Source organism: Macaca mulatta, chromosome 1, assembly GCF_049350105.2.
Source record: "Macaca mulatta isolate MMU2019108-1 chromosome 1, T2T-MMU8v2.0, whole genome shotgun sequence".
Lineage (NCBI taxonomy): Eukaryota > Metazoa > Chordata > Mammalia > Primates > Cercopithecidae > Macaca > Macaca mulatta.
The window spans coordinates 42,997,238-43,024,662 of NC_133406.1; the positions used below are offsets into that span (position 1 = coordinate 42,997,238).

The following is a 27,425-nucleotide window of genomic DNA, read 5'->3' on the forward strand; positions in this document are numbered from 1 at the left end:
TGGTGTGACTCTCAGTCCGAAGCTAACAGACTGAGAACCCGGGCGCCACTGGCGTCAGTCCTGCAATTCAAAGGCCAGAGAGCCTGGAGTTCTGATGTCCAAGGTAGCAGAAGAAAAGTCTGTGCCAGCTTTCAGAGAGACACTAATTCTCCTTCTGTTTTCTCTCCAGGCCCTCAGCCTATTGGATGATACCCACCAACACTGAGGGCCAATCCTCCCTACTTTAGCCACTAGACTCACACTCTAGTCTCTGCTGGAAACACCCTCCTAGACATACCCAAAATAATGCTTTACCAGGTTTCTAAGTATTCTTGAATCCAGTCAAATTGACAAGCTAAAATTAAATCCACAAACCCACCCCTCGTCAACTTGGCGCCCATACACATCTCCTTAAACCATACTTAATTTCTAAAAGAGATAGTAACGAGGCAATAGTTTCACCTAACATGATGCAATATGATGCGATTGTGATTTTCAGGATTTTAGACTTTAGACTTTGGGGTGTATGTGTGTGTGTGTGTGTGTGTGTGTGTTGAGATAGGGTCTCTGTCACCCAGGCTGGAATACAGTGGTGCAATCTTGGCTCACTGCAGCCTCGCTCTCCTGGGCTCAAGTGATCCTCCCACCTTAGCTTCCCAAGTAGCTGGGACTACAGGCTCACCGCACCATGCCTGGCTAATTTTTGTATTTTTTGTAGAGATGGGGTTTTGCCATGTTGCCCAGGCTGGTCTCAGACTCCTGGACTCAAGTGATCCACTGCCTCAGCCTCCCAAAGTGGTGGAATTATAGGCGTGAGTCACCACACCCAGCCAACTTTAGAGATTTTGATCATCAAGGATTTTGATCTCAAATGCCAATAGTGTCTCCAACTAGGAAACATGTCTCTTCTTTCTCTGCAGTCCTGCCTCTAGTTTAGGTGTAAACTCTGGGAGAAAAGGGACGTGTAGATTTTCTTTGCTGCCCTAACCTTAGTGCCTAGAAGAGCACCTTACAACCTTACATATAGTGAGCGCTCAGTATATATTCGTTGAATTAACAAAGTGCCATTTATGGAGACAGACTGTTGGATAATTAGATAAATATAACAAAAAGCTGCTGACCACAGTTCAATTTCCTTAGGCCTTTAATTACCTTGTGTTGGGGTCCTGGATATATTGCTCTTGTGTCGTACAGTCTGTTTTCATTTTGTAAAGTGGGATATTCAAGGTTAAAAGGGGGAAAAAAACAAGTTGTGAGACTTTGGGTGGACATGATTCTTCTTTTGGGAAGTCAGACTTTCCCAAATGCAAATTGGCTATTGATACGTTAATATGTTCTCTAAACATACCTATGATTTTATCAATGATGAGAAATATTGTTAAAATATATTTGTATTTACAGAAACTACATTAAAAGACTTTTCCCTCAATTTTTCAAGGAAAACTTTTCATCTTTATTTTGTCCTTTCTCTTCTTTCTTCTCAATGTTAGTTTTCGTATTATATGGAAATTGCCTTTTTGATTAGCATTTAAAACGTCTGTTCTCCGGGGATGCCTTTATTTTGTGTTCTAGTTATTTATACCACCAAGGAACAACTTTATTTTTAAAAAGAGCATTTAGCTTTATCAAAGAGCAAATATTTACAAATTATTTTTCTGATGGCATCTAGTGTTCATTTCACTTTCTTGCCTCCTTCTGTATTACAGTGTACTCACACACTGAGTATATAAAATTCCTTTATGAAATTTGCAACAGAATCCCCCTGCAGCCCCCTCACTCCAGACATCTAATTAGTGTTTCTTGTCACAACAGCATTTTTTTTGCTGCATAAAATTGCACACTTTTTTTTTTACTTTTTGGTACTGGAAATGGTGTTTTAACAGGGGGAAGTGCTGGATTCCAAGGACCTGTCTTCAAGGCTGGGTTCAGAGCAGCTATTCCCATAATGGTCCCTGATCAATCTACCTTCTCATTTCTTTTTTAAATACCAAGTCTCTTGGTAAATAACGGTAGCAAAAAAAAAAAAAAGAAAGCAAAAGAAAAAAGAAAACCATTTCTTCTACAGGAACACCACTTTCCTGGGAGTAACTGCCATTATTTATAGACTGGTGTTTGTCTGGTGAAGTTGTTTTTGCCAGTGCACACAGCAGCAAATCTCATCAGAATCTGCTCTCCTAGGCATTTCTTCCACCTCTTGATATGCAGAATCATTTTCTTTCAGTAAATATTTGGATGTTCCCAAGTGAGCTCCGTCAATGGTGCTTTATTTCTGAGATGGGATAGCTGAGAAGTGCTGTGTTCATGTGGGTGATTAGGTGGTTCTTCCGTTTTCTTTCCTCTGAAACACTTTTTAGACATAAATCTTAAGTATGGATAGGACTTGGAGGTGGTGGGGTGGGGCAGGGGTGGGGGCTTCAGTCTGTCATTATGGTTTTAACCAGAAAAAAATAGTTAAGGCAGAACCTGTAGTGGAAAACCAGAGGCTGATCCAAGAAATGGCCACAGGAGAGCCCTGAGTTGGAACAGTCTCTTGCTGAGATGGCTGGTAGTATATCCATGTAACTCTTTTTTTTTTTTTTCTTATCAGCTTTATTGAGGTATAATTGTATGCCTAAAACACTGCACATATTTAATGTATATAATTTGTCTTGATTAAAGATTTTTCTAATTTTATAGGAAAGAAACAGCAATGACTAAAATTAAATAGATCCCTGTCCCTTTATGTCACAGAGATCTGAGAAATGAGAAAAACAGGATTGTACTGATTTTTTTTTCTCAGCTAAAGTTATCTCAGAAACACAGATTAGAGTGGAACCTTCTCTACCATGCTCTGAGGGGCTGTGGATGACCCCTGGCATGGGAGGAGTCTCCGGCGTGTCTACTGAATTGCTTCCTCATGATCCTCTGCCTCCAACTGTTTCCCTGTACTCAGGTTCTCATTGCATCAAGGCCAGCGTGTGCCCTCAGAGGTGGGCGGGGTCTGCTCATGGCAGGAGAAGCAAGATCCCCTGGCTCCCAGTGGTTGATCTAAAGGACAAAAACTTCTTCATTAGAAAGAACAAAATAAATGCTTCTTGGCTGAAATCCACCAGTCTAGGAGTGAAGGAAGCAAGTCAAGGGCCTAGGAAGAAGTTGATAAAACCTAAAAGCATTAAGACATGAAAGGTCTGTAATCTGACCTCAACTTACCTGTTCAGTTGGATTTTTTGATATGCCAACAGCACTGAGATGTGAAGTTTCTGCAACCGTCCTGTGGTCTTTCACCTTTGTGCCTTTGCTTATGCCAACCCAGGGAGCATGCCCTCCAGGGAGCCTGCTGTGATCTGGATGTTTGCATCTCCCCCAGATTCATACACTGGACTCCTAACCTCTAAGATTATTGTATTAGGAGATTGGGACTTTGGGAGGTGAGAGAGGGTGGAGCCCTCAAGAATAAGATTAGCGTCCTTACAAATGAGGGCCGAGAGAGACCACTTGCCCTCCATCTTGTGAGGACAGCCAGAAGGTACCATCTATGAACCAGAAAGCCTTTACCAATTGCTGAATCTGCTGACGCCTTGATCTTGGATTTCCTAGCCCACAGAGTATGAGAAATAAATTTCTGTTGTTTATAAGGTATCCAGTTTATGGCATTTTGTGAGAGCGGCCCAAATGGACTGAACCTACTCTGAATCCCCTTTGTTAGATGTGTCCAGATTTCTTCCTTTCTACTTCCATTAATATCCAGAGCATTACTCTATACTGTGCTGCTACATTGTCATATCATCTTTCAATGCCTGCCTCTTACTCACACAGCTCCTTGAGGACAGGGGCTATGTCCAAGTTATTTGTGTATTCCCAGGGCTTAGACAGTGCTGTGTAGGTACTTAATGTTTGTTAAGTGAATGAATAAGACAGAGCAAGAGTATATAAACAGAAGTAACCTACAAAGTAGTTGCATCTTTTGACTTTAGAGTTAGGACAAGAGCTATGATCAAGGGTATTCTAGTGATCCCAACCTGGGCCAAAGAATTTAAAAGAAAGTTGTCTCAGGTCTTACCATTGCCTATATCTTGTGGACTTCCAATCAGATTCAACTGAGCGAATTGTCATACTAAGCTAATTAAGTACCAAGTTAATTGTCGTTATTTTATTTTTTCAAAGTTTTTGAGTGTAATTATTTAATATTTAGAGTACAAATACCAAGACCTTTGCTTTAGCAGATAAGACACTATTTACCTATTTACATAATTATATAATTTACATAATTGTTTTACTTCCACATTGTTTGATCTATCTTCTCTCCACCCCTTCTTTTTTTTGTTTTTTGTTTGTTTGTTTTTTGTTTTTTTGAGATAGAGTCTCACTCTGTCACCAGGTGGGAGTGGCATGATTTCGGCTCACTGCAGCCTCTGCCTCCCAGGTTCAAGCAATTCTCATGACTCAGCCTCCCCAGTAGCTGAGAGTACAGATGTGTGCCACCACAACCAGCTAATTTTTTTTTGTGTTTTTAATAGAAATGGGGTTCCACCATGTTGGCCAGGATGGTCTTGATCTCTTGACCTCATGATCCACCTGCCTCAGCATCCCAAAGTCCTGGGATTACAGGCATGAGCCACCGTGCCCGGCCCACCACCCCTTCTTTATTGCTTATGTTAGGGACTTTTCTTTAATTATCTTCTTACTACGTTTGTATTCTGTTTTGGAGAGCTCAAGCTATGTCTGTGGATACTAATGTCAAACTCATTTTTTCCTTTTCTTTTTCATAGTTCCTATGATTTTAAGATTTGATTTTGATGTAACTTTCTCTCTCTACCTTTCAATAAATCAAGTCTTCTTATTAGGCAAGAACAATGCCACTCTTGCAGTTTCAAATACAATATTAATATTGTATTTGAACTACATGTAATAGTAATTGATAATTATGATTAATTGAGAATTTTCTGTACACTGTGCAACTGTGTAAATAATTTACAGGTTTTAGCTCATCTAAACCCTCCTCATTAGGCCAGACTCCTTGCTTGAGGCTAGGAGTTTGTGACCAGCCTGGGCAACCTAGTGAGACCCCCATCCCAAATAAATAAATAAATAAAGCCACTTCACTATGAGAGATACCAGTAGGTCTGAAAGTTAGATCTACCTTTCTCTACTTTTAGCTGCCTCCATGTGGACACCTCTCAGGTGGCTCCACCCCCACATCCTGAGGTGCACAGGCTCTGGGACAGGACAGCCGAAACACAAATCTCAGCTCTGTCAACAGCTAGCTGTGTGATCTTGGGGAAAATTTCTTAAGTTTTTGGTGTCTCGTTGCCTTCATCTATAAGATGGGATAATAACAGGACCTTGACAATTGTAATGTGTGAAAAGTTCATATGTATGAATCGGTATATTTGTGTTCTGTGGTTGCCATAATACATAAACACAAACTGAGTGGCCTAAAACAAGAGAAACTCATTCTCTCACGGTTCTGGAGGCCAGAATATCTAAGTCAAGGTGTTGGCAGGGCTGCACTCTCTTCAAAGGCTCTAGAGGAAGATTCTTCCAAGCCTCATCCAGCTGGTGGTTCCAGATGTTCCTTGGCTTGTAGCAGCATAGGCACAATCTCTGCCTCCGTCTTCCTTCCGCCTTCTTTTCCTTCCCCATTTCTCTCTGTGTCAAATCCTCTGCATTTAATTTAAAAGGACATTTGTCATTAGATTTAGGGCCCTCATGGATCCACCAGAATGATCTCATTTTAAATTCCTTAATTTTTTTTTTTTTTTTTTTGAGACAGGATCTCGCTCTGTTGTCCAGGATAGAGTACAGTGGTGAGATCTCAGCTCACTGCAGTGGCTCAAGCGATTCTCCAACCTCAGCCTCCCGAGTAGCTGAGACTATGGGTATGCACCACCACATCTGCAGGGTTTCACTGTGTTGCCCAGGCTGGTCTCAAACTCCTGGACTCAAGCAATCTGCTTGCCTTGGCCTCCCAAAGTGCTAGGATTACAGGTGTGAGCCACTGTGGTTGGCCAAATACTTAATTTAACAACATGTGCAAAGCCTTTTTTTTTTTTCTTCAAATAAGGTCACATTCACAGGGCCTGCTCTTCTGTAACTGACTCATCTATAATATCTCTGTGCTCATAATCTTGGAAGTCTCAGTTAATCCTTGACTGTCTTCCTTACTGCTCTCAAGTACTTGTCTGGCAAACCTGTTGATTCTACTTTCAGACAGCTCTCTTTTCTGTGCCTACTCCTGTTCTTAGTTCAAATTCTCATTAGGATGAGAGTTATTCTTTCCTACAGTTGTTTGCATTTCCAATTTATGCTCTGCATGGTCTCTAGATATGTTTTTCTAATGTACACCTCCTGCCTAAAAATTCCAAAAGTTTTCTGTTGCACACAATTGTAGTAATAATAGCCAAAATTAGCACTGGTATCTCTCCCATTTCACTAGTAGGGAAACTAAAGTTCAGAAAAGATCAAACGAGGGTCCAGGAATGGTGGCTCATGTCTGTAATCCCAGCACTTTGGGAGGCCGAGGCAAGCGGATCACTTGAGACGAGGATTTCAAGACCAGCCTGGCCAATATGGTGAAACCTGTCTGTACTAAAAATACAGAAAATTAGCCTGTCATGGTGGTGGGCACCTGTAATCCCAGCCACTCAGGAGTCTGAGGCAGGAGAATTGCTTGAACCTGAGAGGCAGAGGTTGCAGTGAGCTGAGATTGCAGTGAGCCGAGATTGTACCACTGCACTTCAGCCTGGGTGATAGAGTGAAACTCTGTTTTGGAAAAAAAAAAAAAGATTAAATGATATGTCCTCAAGATCACATAGCTTTGTAATTGGCAGAGACCGAAATTGAGCCCAAGTCTTCTAAATTTATGCTTTGATGTCCAGAGCTTAGTTTATTACTTGAAGTATTCACACAGCACTTCAAAGTCAACCTTTTCCATTTATATTCCTGACATTCCTTGACATTGATCTGTCATTCCACCCATAACTTCCCTTGTTCTACAATGATTTTATGCCTTTGCGTTTTGATTGTTTCTACCAGGAGGGCTGGCTCGCCTCTTCATTTTTTCCTGACCCATTTTTCTATTTTTTTTTTTTTTCACGACTGTGCAAGGAAAGTTCACTTACTCTGCAAAGCCTTGCCCAGTTCCCAGGAGCAGTTAGATGCTTACTCCCCAAAGCTCTGGTGGCAGCTTACACATATTCCCATTATAGCACTTCCATATCATCTTTTCATTGTTCACATGTCTTTCTGGCAAACATCTCACTGGTTTATATAGCCCCAGTGCTCAGCTCATCAGAGATGATCAATAAATATATGCTGAAATATTTCAACTAAAATTGCAGAACTAAAAGAAAATGTTCTTTTAGCTCACTAAAAATCAACTTATCAGGCATTTGAAAAAATAAGAAATGTAATGATTAAGTTAAGAGGCAGAGCTCTGAGTGGGAATAATGGGAATATTGAAATCTCTGTAATAGCTCTTTTGTTACAGTCAAATTAGCTTCTCACACCTTGAACAGGTGGTGACTATTTCTAACTCTATGCCTTTACTTAAGCCATTCTCCTCCCACAAATGTCCTCACCACTACTCTGAAGTTTTGCAAAGTCTACCCATCATCAAGGCCAAGTCCTATCTACTCCATAAAGGAGACCTCTAAGCTGCCCATCCCATCTCTAACTCTACTGTGCTAGGCCTCACAGTGGCAGTTTCCTGACTTTATTGGTATTGCCTGTACACCCCATCTGTGAAGGAATAAAAGCATAGTTAAATGTTTACCTAGTAATAAAGCAAAAGTCTATATACATTGTTCCATTTTTAGTCTTCAAAAAGTCAAGTGCCTTGATAAGTGAACTGTGTTTTGGAGAAGCAGTACACTGATTTTTACAAAATGAAACTTTTGATTAGAGGTATATGTTATGGTTTGAATAGATGTGTTCCTCCAAAATTCATATGTTAGAACCTAATATCCAATGTGATAGTATTAAGAGGTAGGGTCCATGGGGAAGTGATTAAGTCATGAGTGCTCCCAGTCTGTGGCGTTTTGTCATAATAGCAAGAATGGACTAAGACAGTCTGTATTAGAATCTAACAGTTGTTTTGTGGCATTAAGTCCTTCCTACTTCCACAGTCATGGAACTTTTAGGTGAGCATGCCACTGCCCGAAATAATGACTCCATTTTCCATGCTCCATGGCAACTAGGCATGGCCATGTGACTAAGTTCTGGACCCTGAGATGCATATAGAATTGTAGTGTGGTAGCTCTGGGGGAGCTTTGATTAAAACTAGTGCTTATATACACTGTGTTTTTCTCTTCATTTTTTCCTTCTGGAATATGAATGCTACCATCTTGGAAAGTGAATGAATAAATTAAAAGAAGAAGCCTGGCTGGTCTATAGTTGCCAGATTTAGCAAATAAAAACACAAGATGACCAATAAATACTGCATGGGACATACTGGTGTTGAAATGTTACTCAATGTTTACCTGGAATTCAGATTTTACTGAGTATTCTGTGTTTTATCTGGCAGCCCTAACTGGAACCCCACTATGGAATGCTATACCCACCCTAAGAAGTCTCCCAGGACTTTTACACATGAGGGAACTAAACCACCATTATATTTTTCTGTCGCTTACAACCAAACAGAATTCCACAAATTCAAAGCAGAAAAAGAGGCCAACCTATGTCTTCTCATACTAAATCTCATGATTGTAACATTTTATCATAATGCCTCTTTGGTGAAATGACTATAGATCTGCTAAGTTCTTCAGGGTCACCAGTAACTGCAATATTTTGTATTTCATATATTCTTTTGTTTTTTAAAGAACTTTCATACGTTTGAGTTTATTTACTATTTTCAATGATCTCACTTCTTAATTTTGCAGATGAAGTTCGGAGATTTGCCTAAGTTCATGTAACTAGTAAGAAGTTGGTGTGGGGCTTGAATTTGGAACTTCTGACTCTGAGTTTGCTGGTCTTCCTGCTAGTCCACACCTTCCCCTCTTAAATTGGCAAATTCACTAGGAATAAAATGGCGGAGAAGGTGCCTCCTGTTGTAGGGATTTATTGGAAAAAAAGAGAGGCCATGCTCTATCTCATACCCTCAGGTACCACAGGTGCAGCATCCAAGTCCCCTAAGGTTCATGGAGAATGAGTATGCCAGGGAAATAATGGCTTTAGCTGGGAGGGACCAGTACCTTAATTCTCTCACACTACTGCATAAAAATAGAAGTTATCGACTGGGAGCAGTGCCTCACACCTGTACTCCCATCACTTTGGGAGGCTGAGGCAGGCAGATCACCTGAGGTCAGGAGTTTGCGACCAACCTGGCCAACGTGGTGAAACCCTGTCTCTACTAAAAATGCCAAAATTAGCTGAGTGTGGTGGTGGCTGCCTGTAATCCCAGCTACTCGGGAGGCTGAGGTAGGAGAATTGCTTGAACCCAGGAGATGAAGGTTGCAGTGAACTGAGATCACACCATTGCACTCCAGCCTGGGTGACAGAGCAAGACTTCGTCTCAAAAAAAAAAATAGAAGTTATCTTGATCATATTATTCTTACTAGTTGCTGAAAGCCCTACTAACTTTTTGGTGGCTTTGAGTAAGAGTTCACTTTGCCCTGCAGTAAGGAAGTCATGCCTCCATATAGAAATTTGGATCAAAACTCTGGTTTTTCCGCTGGGTGCAGTGGCTCACACCTGTAATCCCGGCACTATGGGAGGTCAAGATGGGCAGATCACCTGAGTTTAGGAGTTCCAGACCAGCCTGGCCAACATGGAGAAAACCCATCTCTACTAAAAATACAAAAAAGTAGCCGGGCATGGTGGTGCACACCTGTAATCATAGCTACTTGGGAGGCCGAGACAGGAGAATTGCTTGAACTCAGGAGGTGGAGGTTGCAGTGAGCTGAGAGTGCACCACTGCATCCCATCCTGGGCAACAGAGTGAGACTCTGTCTCAAACAAACAAAAACAAACATAACTCTGTTTTTTCAAACTGTGGTTTCTGGACAGGTGCTTTAGGGGTTCAGCAAACATTTGATTCAAATGTTGTTTTCATATTTATCTTAACCACGATATCTATAATATTAATTAGTAGGGGTAAATAATGCTAGCTGTTGTACCAAACACCCAAAAATTAGTTGTTTAACACAAGACCAGTTTATTTCTTGCTATTCCAAACCTATTAAAGATGTTCCCACTCTGCAGGTGGCCTGCTACATTAGTCCTTCAGAAACCAAGCTCCTTCCGTATTACAGCCCTGTCCTCCTCTAGATCCTCAGTCCTTTCCAGCACAGTACAGTTGCTGAGCAAAGGGTTGGAGGGTTGCTGTGGGTGCTTTGCAGGTGCCAGGTCTGGAAGTGGTGCATGTCCGTTCTACTCACACTTCACTAGCTGGAGCTCAGACAAATCACCACAGGAAGACTGGTAAATATGGTTGAGCTGTGAACCCAGAGAGAAAAGGAACTTATTTTTTGTCAAGGACACAGCTATCTGTCTCTACCACAATTTTTAAAAATATCTTTTAATTTTTTGGGTACTACAGCTTACTACTATGTTGCCAATGTTAATAACTTGTTTCAGTGCAGATTTTCGAATTAAACTTCTTTGTTTTATTTAGTTAAAGAATATCCTAAGGTTGCAAGAAAGGCTATTATAAAAACATCTGTTACCATTTACAGTCATTTATCTGTGGCAATCACTGTCATCCTTGACAAAAGTCATTGCAAAGACAATACCAAAATAAATTATATTCTAAAACTGATGTATGTTTATAAGTCATTCATGAACTCAGATCTCATTCATCTAAAAACACTTCCTTGTTCTCAGTGACTGACTTTATAATATTTAACAGAAATGTGAACTTATAAAATAAACTTATATTAATAGAATATTTTTATCTGTTCTGGATATATTGAGGTTGCCTATAAGGTTTATCTTGAAAAGGGTTCCATTGCTTAACAAATTTAAAACAGTGATATCTAAAGTCTCTTCTAGCTCTAACATTTATAATGCTTTCTATTTTTATATGCCATTGAAAGGAAGACTAACTCCTGATTGCATATAAATGGTGCAATGCAAGTAAAGTAATTTTCCTTAGTAGAAAAGTTAAGTAGCACTGGGAAAACTGTTGCATTATGTGCTTCCCCAACATGTAACTTAAATAACTTAAAGAAATTATTTTAGAAATTCCTAGAGACTTGAAATCTTCTGAGGTGTCTACCAACTGATAATCCATGCAAATAATTTCCACAGCTTATTTGATATTTGCAAGTGAAACACACTTTTGCTTGTTCATAATTAAGCCCATCTCTCCTGCATTAACTATAATGTCAAGTGAGGGGGAGGTCTGTTTAATTAAAGAGCTCTAGACCTTTCAAAGATCAGCATTGATGGTCTTCTACTTCAGATCCCTTCTTGATGAGGTTTAAATGTCCTTTTTGGGAACTATGGGCTCCTTTGCTGCTCCTTTAAAGGAGTAGCCCCCTGCCTACCTCACTCAGAGGCTGCCTTGGGTCTGAAATATATAACCAGACAATTGCGTCATATATCTGATATTGCGGAGGCTATAGGTGCTGTGGCTTTTGTTTTCAGGGTTGCAGATGGAGATGAAGGTCATAATTCCTTTTCCCATGATTGCTGGCAGCAGCTGCAGGGTTACTAAGGGAACAGCCACAGACCACAGTGTGATGAGAGAAATAAATTCAGGTGACTCTGTCTGTCTTGCTTGAATAAAGCCTTAGAGTCCTGCCTTCATTGGGGAATCCTTGCATAGGGCCAGCCAGGCTCCTGGAACCATCACTGCCCTCTACTGGATCAGCATAGGAGTCCATGAAGCCAGTGGGTCCTTCTGATGAACTGGATGTTAGCCTTTGAGCTCTGAGGAAGTGGCGACCACAGAATTTATCCTCAGTTCACCTCATGCACTTATCCAGTGACAATGGTTTACTTGGTTTGACATCTGCTTGTACTGAAACTACTCACATCTGTGAGATCTGTCAGATGCAGGTTCTACTCAATTTGGTACACTTGCACAGAAAATACCATTTTGGGTTTGAAAGCAGATACATTTAGATCAGAGACATGAAAAGACAAAATGACTTTAGAATGCTGAAAAAGGCCTTGGCAACTCTGAAATGGTGTTTTCATTTAAGGCTAATTTGTATGTCAAAGCAGACTCAGGGAAGTCCATTTGAAAAAATCCCCTTAGAAATGACTATTATTTCTATTATGGTTAGTCTTTAATGTGCAGAGCACTGTGGAGCTGGGACAGTGAGACTTGGCAGCCCATTTGCTTTAGCCACCAAATGTGAATTTTTTTTGGTCCCCAGAATCACTTCTGTTACTTTTTCCAGAATTTCTCATTCTCATCCCCTTCTACTTATTTTCAGTCTTTTATTTTGACCCACGCCTCTATTTTATTTTTTATCCAACCCTCTGCAGTGAATGACAAAAATGGAATACCGAAGGAGAAAATAACTTAAAGCTATGAAATACATGTTTGATCTACATGTTCCCTGGAGAAAGTGTAGAACATTCAGACAAGAATAAAGAGGAAGGTTAGATCACCCTGTTTGCTCTCTGCACCCATCCTTCTCCACCTTGCTGAGTGCCTGGGGAAGCTGAGCTGCATCCAAAGGCCCCTTTGCCTTCTGACTTCTGCTGGAGTTATGCCCATGTGAGTAAAGTTGGACCTGACTTCCTTCCTGTGGGGTTGTAGCTGGCTGTCTGTGTGCCTTGACTAAAAGGCGCAGCTCTGTCCAGCAGCCCTCTCTCTAAAGGTTCAGGAACCCACTCCCTCCTCCAGCCCCTTGTGGCCTAGGCTGCTAATGGGGCTGACCCTAGGAACCCGTACCATTCTTCACCCATACCTCACAAACAGTCCCTTAAGACACTCTCCTCAAATTACCCAGTATACGAGTTTTATCAGTTTTCTGCTGAAACACAGGATGGTATAATCATAATCCAGACTTAGAGATAAATATGGGTAATAATGTTGGAGTATCTCCTTTGCTACCTTTATTTATTATCCTGTGGGATCAGATTAAATCATGAGTTACAGATGTAGCCTAATTCTGTGTGTACATCTTTATAACTTACTTTATATCTTACCCCTCCCACATGTAATTACTTATGAGAATGACCCCCTATTGTTAAAATCTTCCCTATCTCAAATAATGAACTTTATTTACTACATTTTGTTTCACTATATGGATAGAACTGAATTTATTTTAGGATTCAAGAGCAACTCTGTGATCTATCTTCTGAATCCCCTCAAACTTAATGGCTCCCTATTTCTTATATGTATTTATCTGCTGGTTCAACTTTGTAAGACAGAGGGTTTGACTGGCTCAGTGTATCACACACCCCTTCTGGGGTACCCCTATTGGATGAAAGCTCAAGCTGGGTTACCTCAAGGATAATTGGGCCTCTTTATGTTCAGCCTTTACTAACCTCAGTGTTAAGTGACTTCTCCTAGTTCCCATCCTAGTAAATGGCAGAGCTGGAACTTGAACCCATGACTGCTGTCTCTAAACCCAGGGCTTATCTACTCCAAAATGTATCTGCCAACATGTAAAACTCAGTTTCTACATCTAACCACAGAAACCACAGTTGTAAGTCACAGAAGAATGTCAATTTTTAAAAAATGTGTGTGGTTCCAAAGAAATGGACTATCAAGTCACGAAAAGACCTGGAGAAAATGTCAGTGCATATCACCAAATGAAAGAAGTCTATTTGCAAAGTCTACACACTGTAGGTTTCCAACTATGTGACATTCCAGAAATGGCAAAACTATGGAGACAGTAAATGATCAGTGGTTGCCAGGGGGGAGGGAGAAGAGATGAATAGGTGGAGCACAAAAGATTTTTTTTTTCTTTCCTTTTTTTTTTTTTTTTTTTTTTTTTGAGACAGACTCTCACTCTGTCGCCCAGGCTGGAGTGCTGTGGCGCGATCTCGGCTCACTGCAAGCTCCGCCTCCTGGGTTCACGCCATTCTTCTGCCTCGGCCTCCCGAGTAGCTGGGACTACAGGCACCCGCCACCACGCCTGGCTAATTTTTTATATTTTTTTAGTAGAGACGTGGTTTCTCCGTGTTAAGGCAGTGAAACTACTCTGTATGCTACTGTAATGGTGCATACATGTCATTATAGATTAGGAAAAATTCACAGAATGTGCACCTCTGAGGTGAACACTAATATAAACTATAGTCTTTCAGTGATAATGATGTATCAGTATAGGTTCATAATTGTCATAACTGTACCACTCAGGTAGGGGATATTGACAATGGGGAGGCTGTGCATATGTGGCGAAGGGGTTATCTCTGTACCTTCTGGGAATCTCTGTATCTTTTGCTCAATTTTGCTGTCAACCTAAAACTGCTCTAAAAACTAAGATTTCTTCCTTTCAAAAAAATGTGTGGTTCCTTTTAAATTGGTATACTATTAATTTCCATTGCCAGCAGATTTACTGTGTTTAACTCTAGTTTTCATTTAAGAAAAATGACTGACTTTTCTCTTTATCACAAATGTCTGCAATAAATTGACATTCCCATCACAGGGGCTTTCCCACTGGAAACCAGTTTTCCTATTGTTATTTTAAAGCAGTGTCAGCATCCATCTCCTACATTCAGATAATGTGGACACATAATCAGTTACCAAACATATTTAAATCAGAGGCCTACTGAAGCGTTTCACACTTGAATCTTGTAGTGAAGATATAAGAGATTGTTTTTATTTAAAGCCCTAGAGATTTAGATGAATAAACTAGAAGCTTAATTTGAGACTTTCAAAATCCTGAGATCTATCCAGGCATCCATCATACGTGACAGAATGATTATACCACCTCCAGAACTAGGTGTGTGATGACGCACTGAGTTAATCTACTTCTATTCCAATGTATACTACATATATCTTTTATTCAATATATTGAGTACAGAAACTTAAAGCTCAGAACTTTGACATTCTCATGCATTAATTTCTTTTTGTTTAAACAACATAAAGAGATAGTGTTCATTAGAGAGGATCATAATGGACATATGTGGATAGATTTTCCTGTTGGTTGTTCAAAAAGCAAATGGCAAAAATATGTGTCTCTATGTAAACATATTTTCTGAAATTGGGTCAAAAGCATCAATGACTAGTTTGTGGTGTGTGAGTCCTGTTGATGATGTGTGTACTGACCATTCATGCTTCCAGAGCTTCCTTTTGTTGATCAGGGATTACGGGAATGATGTTTTAGAAATTTGGTCACCTGGTTTGTAAAGTAAGATCTCCCTGTGCAAAGTTTTGCTTTTCCCTTTGTCCTCTGAGGTAGATTTATAGGCAGCTCTTGTTATTTACACTAAAGAAAGGAGGAGAGAGAGAGATTTGATAAAATTGGATAATCCTAAAATCATTTGGGGGGGGGTTAGAATTCATAGTTTATTTTTAGATAACAGATATACTTCCTGAACCTCATTTTCTTTGGACTAATTTTAGACATTTATTCCTATTACTTGAACACACAGTGGTAAAAGGCAGCAGAGGCATTTCCAAAGCATGAAGGATCACCGGGGAAAAGAATGAGATTAAAATTTTGCCATGGATATTGCCATGCTGTTCTTACACAGTTAAATAACTTAGTTCTGTGAAATTTGCTCACGGTGTTGTCTTTTAAGAAGTTATATACTGTAAAATATATATGCATATGTAAATTTTGCTTATGTATATATCTGTATACATATTTTTATTCCTTTATAATATAGTTATCTATTCTGTATATTTTATTACATGCATATGAACATATATAATTAATAATATGTTATATAACATGTATAATTGTTATAGTCCTTTATATGTTATTATATGTGCTATATAATAATATATAAAGGAATAAAATAAATAAGGTTCTGGTTCTGTCACTGATTTACTGCATGATCAGTGTGGACTGGGAGTAGGGTGACCAATCATCCCTCCTTTGCCTAGGACTGAGAAGTTTCCAGGGATGTGGGACTTCCAGTTTTAAAGCCAGGGTGAGCTGTTCAGCCGAGTTCAGGGGAGTAGCTGTGGACCAGGTAGGGGTGAGTTTTTTTGGTGGCCCAAGCCAAGTCTATATTGCAAAAATATAGTGAGCAAAATAGTGGGTCAAGAAAAGGGCCAGTGGAGAGTTAAGGAGCAAAGCTGAAGTTCACAGCCATCCAAAGTTTTAGACATTGAAGAGTGTTTCTACATGGAGCCAAATGAAATTAGAATAAGCTGGGCCCATTCTACGTGGATAATGAGGTATGGCTCTCCCAGGAATTCTATAATAGTCAGCTGGCTACTCTAAGGGTCTTCTCATTCAGTTCTCTGCTGCAGGGACCAACTGCCACAGGACTTACAGAGCCAATAGAGGAAGTCAGCACTTTCCTTCAGGGGAGTAGATTGTTTTCATCCTATGCAAGGGATAAAGTAAACATTACAGTTTAATAATGAACTTTTGTTTCTTATTTTCATTTTTGAAAAGTACTGAGTATTTAAACTTACAAGTCTATAGGAAAATTGGGTGGTATTACATGACACTCCAAAATGGTTTCCCTAAAAGTTACCCTCCACTAATTAGTGGATTAGTTATCCTCATCCACTAATCCAAAGTTAGTCTGTGGATGAAGGTGGTCTGACAGGTAGTGGTGGTCTGTGATTTTACCCTACTCTTTCTCCATGAGAAGAAAGGCTCAAGTTTCTCTCGGGATCCAAATGGGTAGAATATGTGTCCAGCCCCAATGGGGTATATTGCCTCTCTCCATCCTCTGGCAGGAGAGGCACTACTCTGAACTCATAGCATATTTACTTAGTGTTCTATATATATTAACAAATTTTAAAATGTACAAAGTGGAGATTTTTGAATACAGAAAAAATAGAGGTAGGCAAAGAAGGGTAAATCTGGAAGTGAATCCACAAAATGCATGCTGAGAGGTTCTGTATGGTGGATGGGCAAGGGCACCAAGTTGGCATTGTGCGTAGAGAAAAACATGGTCCAATATGTGAATCAGTCTCCATAAGATACAACAAGCCAGTGCTAGAAGAAAAGCTCAATGCTTCTTTGTATGAAGGCAAGAGGGAAGTTTTTCCAGCGGGTCTTCATAAGAAGGATACTTTGAAATGTAATAAGCCACATTTTCAATAGTATCTTGACAGGCATTTCACAGAAGTGCTTTCTATGATGTTCCTCAGATAAAGACTGATGGCATAAATTCACAGCTCAATTCAATAAAAATTCCTATCTTAAATTCTTTCAGAACAAAGTAAGGTATGAATATACACATTTTTAAAAGTCATCAAAAGATGGGAAGAACTAAACGAGACGGTCTAGTTATGAAAATCTCTGCTGGCCTGGAACAACCCAAAGACAGATTTTAGAGTATGCAGCGGAATGTCTGGATTTTCTGTCCTTCAGGCAATTCTGCATAATGGTGTTTCTAAAACAAGCTTTTGAAGTATTGAAAGCCATGAGTTTGATGGGATCCTGCCTGACACATACCTCCTGAAATTCACTCTGCTCTGTGGCTGACTATGTCCGGAACCCATTGATAATTCCTCATGTGAATGTTGGGAATGCAAGCACAGACAACACCTGAACAGAGGCCAGCCTGCCTTTTCTTGGAGGTGGGCCAAGGGATGGTTGTGGCAGCACCAAAGCTCTTCTCACAATTCTGGTTCTTCCCCAATGCATGGAGTAATGGAAGGGCCCCAACATTCTATACCTGTAGAACATTATGGTAAGAATTGAAGTATGTGAAAAAAGTTAAACTCTTTTTGAATTATCTGGGTCTATGGGGAACTGAGGTTCTTTTTTGACCAGGCCTCAGATACATCTCTTTGGCTTCATTTTAACACTGTCCTCGAAATCACCTCAGAATGGTACCTGGGATCTCCATTGACTTCCTGATTTTACTTTGGTTGCTCTATAACTACCCTCCCGCTCTGAGCAGCTTGGCCTAAGTTTTCTCTTTATCTCTTTCTTCATTTTCTTTCTTTTCACCCACCTGCCTGCCCTTCCTTCCTTCCTTCCTTCTGCCTGCCTGCCTGCCTATCTGCCTGCCTTGCCCCTGCCATAATTCATACCTAACCTCACAGGCTCTTTCAGAGCTGTTAAGTAAAATTCTGTAAGTAAAAACTCTCTGTATAATTTTTTTTCACCTGCTGCTCAACCCACCTAGTGACCCAGAGCTCCAATTTCTCATAAGAGTTGCCACTACCTCTCTCGATTAAATTTCCAGGTTCATATTTTTGCACAATTGTTTTCTATAAACATGCATGAACACAAATAGGATTATTTATGAGATTTATTTCAGTCAAATTACTCTGATTCCAACCAATCTAAAGACATGTCCAACTTACCCATGGTTTTGGACAAGATGGGGTGGAGGGGACAGTAAACCATGTTTTTTATTATATCCTGTCTTTGACAGATATTAGGAGACTAGACCAGTATGGAGTGATATGACCTTATTAGTAATTTTTTCTTGGGATGCTTGTCATATTGTACAGAATCTCCTCTTGATCTTTCTAATTTTTTTGTAATCCATGCAAGCTGTACATTTCCTTGTAAAAAATTGATATTTGGGAAAATATTTTTATCCTGAGAAGTTCCCAGAAATAGAGATTTTTTTGAATCTTATGAGCTATGAGACATTTAACCAAAGAAAATTTTCAAAAACTATTTTAAATGGATACTCCATATATATTGTGCTTAATTTTTCAAGAGACATAGTATTAGGAGCACTTTTGACCAAATATCTGCTGTTCTGTTGATAACCTTGAAGCTGACCTCTTTCCTATTAAATAATTAGCATTTGGAACTTTTATATGGATAAATAAAACTGCAGTGTCACTTTCCATTTAAGCAATATTTTTCATTTCTTTGGCACTTCTAGCCACTCTTTTTTTTTTTTTTTTAACTTGTGTCCTTGAGGTAGTCATTCATTTTGGATCTTAAATATCAAGATTTCAGCATTTGTCCTTTTAGAGACTGTGTCATAAGGCTGAACTCTAACACTTGAAAATTATTAGAGTTTACCACTTTACAGCTGTTCTGATAGTTCATCACTGCTTGGCTTTCAGCTTGCTCTATAAATTCAGGTATTTAATACCTGACTCTGAACAAAACTGTTTTGAAGTGTTTTAGCAACCAAACAAGCCATGCAATGAGAAAGAGATGCAGACGACTCGCTTGTGGTTATGGTTGTCAAGGAAACCATTTCCGTATATAGTGTTTGACAACAGCCATGTTTTTTTAAAGGCCATAAAAACAAAGCTTGTCCAGAAGCATGAAGAAGAAAGCATACAAAGAAATAAGCCACAGCCAACTAGAAGTTATGAGAATGCATTAGATGCAAAATGCTAGATATCAATTGATGAGATATTTTGTAACATAGAAATAAAACTCAAGAGGGATAACATGTTGAAAAGTGTGGCAGCAAAATGCCCTTGTTGAAGCGAGGTCAAAGTCTCAGTATGTTCTCAAAATATACTGTGTGCATTTTTAGAGGAATTGTTTAATTAAACAAACAGCTTCATCTTTGCCATACACAAACTCATGGAATGGAATTTAAACAGCTTTGATAACATAATCAGTGGGAGGTTTGAATATATTGCCCAGCAATAGACTACACTGCTAGAGCTACAAAAGCTGAAGGAAATGGAGAGCTCATTTGGTAGTTTTGTCTAGTTTATGCTACGTTTCGCTTTAAAAGAGGAATGAACTGTGGTGCATAGTGATGCTGAAGATCTTTATGGAGGAAAAAAGATCCTAAAATGTTGATTATGGATAAAGTCTATTTTGAATGCTCTTTCTCAAGGTCTATACATATAGAGGAAAACCCCAAGGAGGAAAAGATGGCTGGGCATGGTGACTCATGCCTGTAATCCCATCACCTGGGGAGGCTGAGGCAGCAGATCATTTGAGGTCAGAAGCTCAAGACCAGCCTGGAGAACATGGTGAAACCCTCTCTCTACTAAAAAAAAAAAATAGCTGGGCATGAGCTATTATGGGTGCATGCCCATAATCCCAGCTACTCAGGAGGCTGAGGCAGGAGAATCACTTCAACCTGGGAGGTGGAGGTTACAGTGAGCCAAGACCATGTCACTGCACTCCAGCCTGGGCAAGATGGTGCATGCCCATAATCCCAGCTACTCAGGAGGCTGAGGCAGGAGAATCACTTCAACCTGGGAGGTGGAGGTTACAGTGAGCCAAGACCATGTCACTGCACTCCAGCCTGGGCAACAGAGTGAGACTCTGTCTCAAAAAAAAAAAAAAAAAAAAAAGTAAAAAGTAAAGAAAGAAAAGAAAAAAGAAAAAATGATGTTGGTTTGACATTGCAGCTTTTATTCTAAAATATGGATTCCCATTCATAAAATGTGAAACATAAAGCACGAAAGATGCGGCAAAAGTGGAACTGTAAGGTGCATGATTCTATACAGAAAGGGGTAAATGGAGCCTACTCTGAAACTATCCAACCTACAAAAAAAAAAAGGTGGTTTAAAAGATATATGATTTGACATGTTGGAAATCAGAAGAAAGTCCAATGAAAAGACATAATTTCTGAATAGATTCTAATATCTAAAAGAAATGGTTTCGTTCTTGCTTGAGCAATTTCTTATTTCGTAAACTATTAGTGTAATTATTTGTGTAAGCAAAAAAATTGATTTTATACTTCTCCCTTCCTTTTTCTTTGATATGTACACGTAACTGCAGCATATGACATAGTAAAATTTTCACATTTTTTTCTTTACAATTTACCACAAAGGAAATGTTGTTTGGGCAACTTATGATGTGCAAAGATAGAGCCAACTCACTACTGCCTGTTGCCTCACATTTAAGTATCATTTATTTCTAAAGATTGTGAAATACTTAGTTCATCCTAATGCCTCTTTCACATTATTCATCAGTATTTTAATACAGAATAAGAAAAGCAAAACAGAATTAATGTATTTTAAGGGTAAGATGACTGACCTCAGGATGACTGATTCTCTTTCATGAGAATGCTGTAAGAAAGTAAGTGGGAAATGAACCGGAGGAGGAGAACAAGGCATCACAGGATGTCTTCAGACCCCTGTGGCATTTTAGTCTGTACAAAAAAGACCTAACCCAGTACTTCGCATGTAGGTGATTAATTTTTCCCTTTCCATTACCTCCCAGACTTTGCAACCATAATTTTCAGATTTTTTACCTTCTATGATCTCTTAAAGCTTCCATTTTCTAATTAGTCAATCTAAAAGCATTACAATGACCAAAATGGTGAAAAGTCTGGAAATCATATTATATGAAAAGGGGAGCATGCATTTGAAGAACTGTCACATAGAGAAGGAATTTCACTTTTTCTGTGTGACTTTCATAGAACCAACTATGACCAGTGGGTAGTAGCTATACCATAGTAGATATTCAAGTCCTCAGAGTTGCTAAAAATAGACTCAGCTGCTTTAAGACGTAGAAAGCTAGCCATTTTTGGAGGGGACCTTTTAGGATTTTCACTGCATCAACTATCTCCAATGGCACTTTCCCTTAGGCTGGACATTCTCATGTCTCTTCCTTTAATGCAAGCTCTTCTCCTCCTAATCTTCTTCTTATCTAAGTGTGAAACAGGCACCAAGTGCTATGGATTTGATCCCCTTACTGTCTCTTGAGCCTGTCCTCTTCTTTCCATCCCACTGCCACTCCATCATAGTTCCTATCTCCTTGAAATGTGAGCTTCCTGAGGGCATGAGTTGTCTTAGTTTTTTATACCTAGTTAGCTAGCCCGATAGCTGGTTACTCAGTAAATACATACTGAATGAATATGTGACTCTCAACAATTCACTCTGAAATCATTTGGTTTGAATGGCAACCTTGTCTATTCATTTAAAAACATTTTTTGAACATCTACTACGTGCATTGGAGGATATCTGGATGAATAAGACATAGTGATTTCCCCCTTAAGCTCATAGTCTAGTTGGAAGAAAAATATGTAAATGAAAATGGACTTGGCTCAGGCAATGTTATGAAAACATATACCTGATCGACTTAATTGAAGTTACAGACTATCAGATTTCTATCATTTGGCAGGAGTTCTGCAGCCAGATCCACCAGGTGTTCTTTGAGAGGCCAAGGAGAGGGCTGGGTATCACAGAGCTAAAGGGATCGCCATCTGGGGATGTGAGAGGACATCCATACGTGAATGAATGAGCCAAGCAAGATCACGAGGAAAAGCCACAGTTCTGGTTCTCACTACCAGCCTTTCCTTGCTAGGAAGCGTCTTTCCTTTGTCTAGAGATTCTCATGGTTTCATTTTTCTCCTCGGGCCTCATCTCTTTCCACTTCAAACTCTGTTTCATATTGGTTTGCTGTCAAACTGGTTTCTTCTTAAATTCACAGTGCATATGTAGTTTCAGAGCTTTTGATTCTTCAGTCTCCAATTGTTTAAAGTTCAGACTTTCCGCTTGGCTTCACAAACATAGTTAGCTATTATGTGATTACTTAGTTACTTATTTTCCTATTTCCAATTTTACGAATCCAGGCAAATGCATGAAATGTTAGAGATGAGAGGCTCCTCCAATGTTACATTTTCTGTTAACCAGTTCATTGAATGCCTATTCCTTCCCTGCACCAAATGTTCTAGTCAAAGTGTTCTCTGCAGCTTCAATGAGAGTGGTTTTATGGACCACCTTGGATTTAAGAAGGGGGGAAAATACATTCTTGGCTGAGTATGGCCTGGAAGACTTTTCTCTCATTCCTGTGATGCTCCTCTCTCTCTAGTTATTTCTGGTTTCCAACTAATAAATGTCCCTGAGCTATAGTCCTCCTGCAACAAAATGTAATTTTACTATTCTATCTTTTCCAGCCTCCTCCTACATAAGCAGGCTGGGTATGACTATTTTAATAGAGGAAGAACGTTAGGGAATTGATCTAGTGTATATGTTCATGAGACACAGAAGAGTCATGGGAGAGAGATCAAGATGAAGGAATAAGAGATGTACAAGAAGTAAAACTCAGTCTTCTCCATTTGTGACCACAAGTTTTAGTTTCTTTTTGGCCTCAAATTTCCTTCCATTTAATCTCTAATTGTTCTGACATTCAGAACACAAGACATTGAAGTGAGCTTTGTCTCATGAACCTTGACTTCCGACTCTGAAGTCTGAATGTCTGACTCCACGTACACAGCAGGCAACCTGTGACACACCTAAGCCACGTGATACTATCAGATCGCATCACAGTCAAGTGAAAAACAGGTAAAGCCTAAAGTCTGTCAGTGGAATCATAAAAAATAGCCTCAGGTCAGTTTCTAAGAGCATTTGACTTAAGAGGGGAAAAAAAAGGCTGTATTCTGATTTTATAATCTAGCTGGTTATTCATTCACCAGAAATGTGTTATTTTCCAGTGACGCAAGGCTTGCTTACTTTATCAAGTTATTCCATTACTGCCTTGGAATGACTGGGGGTGGGATGGAGTAGTATGGAAAACAAAGCAAAAAAAAAACATGTTTTCAAACTCTCTCCAACTCATTTAAAATTTCCATTTAGTCGAACAGGCATTTGTTTGGTTATTCCTTTCCAAGTATTGAGATCGTTTAAGCGCCTATACTCTTTGGAACTTCTCCTCCATCTTTTCCTTTCTATTTAGAATTAAATTCTACTGTCATTTATCGTTCACCCTCTGCATACCAAACTTGGCATCTCTGCTGATTTTCTGTTTCCATAGGAATGAAAGTGCCCTTGAGAAAATATCACCTTCAAACCTTATGTTCATGGAAGGCTTAGATCCCAAATTTACTTAGACCTCTTGGGCTCAAGATCACATAGATTTTTTTTTCCTCAGTAAGTAGCTCATTGTAGAGGTGGATAATACAGAATTGCATGTTTAAAATAATGAAATATGACCAACTCCAGACTTACTAAGAAAAAATTTTGACATGGATAATCTCAAACTCAAACTGTATAATGAAAATTATGCAGAACATTTAAATCATGCATGAACTAATCATCTTTCTAAACTTATCCAACACTTTCTGCTAACTCCTGATTCTGTGGGAGTTGCTGATCTGTTTTTCAGATTCTCCGGGAGTCTCCTAAGGTCATGTTCTGTCCTCGTGTTCATATTTCTGTGCTTAAACGGAAGCCCAGGTTCCAGGCTTCTACTTCCAAAAGGAGTAGGAAAAAATCCTCTGAGTCCCTTGAATCACGAGACCATGGTAAAAGCCAGCTCTACCCTGGGTCAGAGTAAGTGGCAGCTAAACTGCCTGACTTTGTACATCTTCCTGAAATCACTACTTCAACTTGGTCTGAAAATCCCCTCCAGCATATTCTACATGCAGATGATTATCTCTAGAAGACCATTGTTAAAACCGTAAGGCAGGGCCAGGACTGCTCATCTTTATGTGGTCTACACAGAGCACCTGGCTCAGGCTTTGTACGTGTTTGTCAAATGGATGGATATTTCTTGTAGAAGAGAGGCCCTGCCTTCATTTGCCTAATTAGCTAATTAATATGAAAAGACATCACAACCAGAGAGGGTGAGGCTTGAGGAAGATATTCATGATAGGCAAATGGTAACGACATGGAAGGAATTGTGCTGTACATTTGAATGCGAGTGCTAAGAACCCCACTAGAAATACCAAATCAGGATCTTTGGAGAGTTGGGCTCAAGAGTATGCATTTTTGTTAAACTCCACAGGAAATTTCGAAACACAGCTATGGCTGGAAATTCTTCCAACAAAAGAAAGTTTCCTTCAGTTTAGTGCTCTCTGGATAAGTGTGAAGACAATAGGTACTTATGAAATGCCTGCTTGATTGGATGAATAAATAAATCAAGGTCCAGGTAGAAGCTGAGTCCTTAATTACAGTTATGTCCCTACTGCCCTTATTTTATCCAGGCCCAAACCTCCATAGCAGCACTACCTATTCCTCAGCTATAATCTGGAGGATAAAGGGGAAGCCAGGAAGAGCAATGAGAAGACAAATAAAAGATGATGATTAAAAATAGAATTTCAGGATGCTTTGGGTTACATCTGGTCTCCTCATGCTCCCCCAAAAAAGAGGCAGATTGGCATCCCATCTCCTCCAGTCAGCTTACAGCATATGCATGATCAAAAGTAATTTATGGCTCCTTTTGAGGCTCAGCTCTGAAGCAGAGAAGCTGACATTAAAATGGTTCATGTGACAGAAATGTGGCCTTGGAGGACCCTCAGAGGAGTTCCAAATCAGATCAGCTGTCTTTCATTAATCAAAAATTGGCTGTAGTTCACTCCTCTATTTGAAACAAGTCTAGCCTTCCATCAAAATGGCAGAATGGTGAGTTCACGGATAAGAGTTTAGCATGAAACTTGGTACACACTTGTTATTGCAATCTCAGGCTGTAAAATGAAATGTCTTAAAGGCCTGATCAACCTCATCATTTGCAGTACCACATTTAGCATATCTTTGTACATTTTCTTTTATTCTTGATTGCTCCCCTCCTTCTTCCAATGCAAATGAGTGGCTGGTGCTCAGTGAGTTGTATCCTTAATGCATTCAGCTGAAATCTCCAATTATAGTCAGGACTGGGGACAGTCTTCAAGAAAAAACAAAACAACAAAACACTGGCAGAGGGGAAAACTTGACATTCATGCCATTGAGCTAAACACTGTGGTAAGTACTCTGCAGCACAGAAATCCATTGAGATAGCCACTATTATCTCCATCTTGTAGATGAAGATAGTGAGGTTCCAAGATGTCAAGAGATTTTCCTAAATGTACGTGTGCAATAATATAGAGGCATAGAAGGTAAAGAGGTGGAGGGGAAGGAAGGCAAAGTGGGAGGAAGTCAGCCAAATAAGCTAGTGTAGTAGTGTTCTGGGCAGAAGAAATATTTTAGAGGGAGAGAGCGTTTGGGGAACTGAAATGTTGAAATTCAGGGAGAGGAGTAACAGGAGATGGGCTTCCAGAAGGAAGGAGGCATTGGGAGGGAAGTGCCTCCTAAGGATCCTTGAGAGATATGTTAATGAGCCTGGACTGCATTCTAGGGAAGTTATATGGTTTGAAGTGGGGAAATGACATGGCGAGATTTGTGTTTCACAAGGATTACACTGAATGCAGCATAGAGAATAGAGGCAACATGGAGGAGAGGTGACCACTGGTTGTGGTAGCCTTGACAAATGACAAAGCCTGGTATGGTACAGTAGTAGTGGGGAACAGAAATACACATCAGAAGTAGAATAACACAGGGTTTAGTGACAGACTCTATGTGGGAGATAAGAGGACATGATAAATCCTAACTGATGATGAGCGTGGATCTTCAAGGAAAGATATGGTGGGAGAATGAAATGTGGGGGTTTTCTGAGCTTGGAACCAGTTCTTACTCTGGTTCTGTATTCTAACTTTTCTAGACTAAAAACTCCAGAAGGGTAGAAATCTTGCAGTCTAATTTCTCCCTACTCATTTGATATGTGAAAGAACCCAGAGAAGAGTTGAGTTTGAATGTCAGCTCTGTAATTTAATAATTTTGATATAGTATGAAGAAAATACTTAATGTCTAATCAGAGCCCACTACATTTTGGGCTCTAGGAAGACAACAGTGAGCGAGAATGAAAAATCTTTACCTTTATGAAACTTTAGTTCAGCAGACAGACAATAAGGAAATACAGAAACACCAGATAATTACAAACTGTGATAAATGCCATTAAAGAAATGAAAACAAGGATGATGAGATAGAGCTAAAGAATGAGAATTAGTCAGCCACTAAGAAACTCGGAGAAGAACATTCCAGGCAAGTGCAAAGCCTGCAAGTGTGAAAGGGCATGGTGGGACAAGTAACAGGAACTCCAGGCTGTGAAGAGATTAAGTTTTATTCTAAGAGCAAGAGAAGCCATTCATGCATTTTAAGCAAAGGAAACAACAGATCCAGATTTACATTTTCGTAATATCATTCTAGCTGTTGAATGGAGATCATGAATTAGAGATAAAGTGAAAAGAGAGAGACTAGCTAGGAGGCTATTGTAGTTGTCCAAGAAAAATAAAAGTGTCTTAAATAATAATAGTTAATGCATAGAAATTTTATTTATTTATTTATTTTTTGAGATGGAACCTCGCTTTGTCACCCAGGCTGGAGTGCAGTGGTGTGATCTCGGCTCACTGCAACCCCACCTCCTGGGTTCAAGTGATTCTCCTGCCTCAGCCTCCTAAGTAGCTGGGACTACAGGTGCCTGCTATCCTGCCCAGCTGATATTTGTATTTTTCTAGAGACAGGGTTCTGCCATGTTGGCCAGGCTGGTCTTGAACTCCTGACCTCAGTTGATCCGATTGCCTCGGCCTCCCAAAGTGCTGGAATTACAGACATAAACCACCACACCCAGCCTCATAGAAACTCTTTGTAGACTTGTAAGCAAATTTTCATGGATTATTTATTTGAGGCAAATTTTGGACAAAAACACTATAAATATATTACCTAATTTACAGTTTTCTGTCATAATATTTTTAAAATTTTCATAATAGAGAAATGTTGAAATAAT

The 27,425-nt window shown here is 39.6% G+C and overlaps 1 long non-coding RNA gene across 1 annotated transcript in view; it reads right to left on the bottom strand.

Moving 5' to 3' along the window:
* Window positions 1–10,094: 10,094 nt before the first annotated feature.
* LOC144340793 (uncharacterized) overlaps window positions 10,095–27,425 on the bottom strand; it is a 69,676-nt gene continuing 52,345 nt past the window's right edge. The window contains exons 3-4 of the long non-coding RNA XR_013417132.1: window positions 15,131–15,290; window positions 10,095–10,392 (exon numbers count right to left, since the gene is read on the bottom strand). This is a non-coding gene — a long non-coding RNA (uncharacterized LOC144340793). The remainder of the gene's footprint in view (window positions 10,393–15,130; window positions 15,291–27,425) is intronic.